This window comes from Limulus polyphemus, unplaced genomic scaffold, assembly GCF_000517525.1.
Source record: "Limulus polyphemus unplaced genomic scaffold, Limulus_polyphemus-2.1.2 Scaffold6139, whole genome shotgun sequence".
Classification (NCBI taxonomy): domain Eukaryota; kingdom Metazoa; phylum Arthropoda; class Merostomata; order Xiphosura; family Limulidae; genus Limulus; species Limulus polyphemus.
The window spans coordinates 14,811-15,893 of NW_013671749.1; the positions used below are offsets into that span (position 1 = coordinate 14,811).

Sequence of the window (1,083 nt, forward strand, 5' to 3'; positions counted from 1 at the left end):
ATGGGTAAATATAAATCTTGTTCACAGTACTGTAAAGTTTGAATCCTATCACCCTTAACATACACAATACATTCACAATCTAACACTACCACATGTAAGCCTTGTAGAGAACAATAAACACGTCATCTTTACTGTTAACATAGTATTCTTCGTAATTTGTCCTATGCTTAATCTTCGTAACCTTGGAAAACGTTGTTAATTGGCAGATCTGTAAACATAGTGGCGCTGCCATATCGACCAGAGGGCGTTACATGACCCCAGATGAAAAATTAACTTCAGCTGGAGGAAGGTAAGTAATGAAGATTAATTAGTGGAGCATTAAAAACCTTGATTAAATCTTGACCTTTTATTCTTTAATATTTTCACTGGCTTTTATGATGATCTATGTACTTAGATACCATCTTTAATCTTTTCTCTTTTGTAATGATAATTTTTTGCTACTCTGTTTATTTGTTGGCTCTTGTAAAGCCAGTTATAATAAACTGTCTTAAATATTTGACCATTTTTATGTCAAGTTATTATAAAACACGGAATATTTTAATACTCGTAAAGGAAGTAGGTAGAGCCAGGCGATTAGCTTGATTAATCGATATAATGAGCATCAATAAGCATCACATTAAATTGGTTTCCATGAAAATAATAAACTAATCAAAATTATCACAAACATATGAAACCTTATAATCCGAGTGTTGTCAACTTTTTCTTCAGTAGCTGATGAGTCTGATGATTAATTAGTTATTAAATTTACGATTCACTCAGCATTTGTCATAGGTTGTCCATGAGATTATGTTGACACCTTTACATCAGCTGTGAAATACTGTGTTTCACTAGAAGCTTCACACCTTACTTTCACTAGAAGCTTCACACCTTACTTTCACTAGAAGCTTCACACCTTACTCTCACAAGAATCTTCGCACCCTTACTCTCACAAGAATCTTCACACCTTACTTTCACTAGAATCTTTACACCCTTACTTTCACTAGAATCGTTACACCCTTACTCTCACAAGAATCTTCACACCTTACTTTCACTAGAATCTTTACACCCTTACTTTCACTAGAATCTTTACACCCTTACTTTCAC

At 33.7% G+C, this 1,083-nt stretch overlaps 1 protein-coding gene across 17 annotated transcripts in view; it reads left to right on the plus strand.

The window, feature by feature from the left end:
- Positions 1 to 214: 214 nt before the first annotated feature.
- LOC106473394 (SH3 domain-containing protein C23A1.17-like) overlaps positions 215 to 1,083 on the plus strand; it is a 33,324-nt gene continuing 32,455 nt past the window's right edge. For all 17 annotated transcript variants that reach the window (XR_002613692.1, XR_002613693.1, XR_002613695.1 and 14 more), the window contains exon 1: positions 215 to 289. The gene's annotated coding sequence lies outside the window, so the exon portion shown is untranslated. The remainder of the gene's footprint in view (positions 290 to 1,083) is intronic.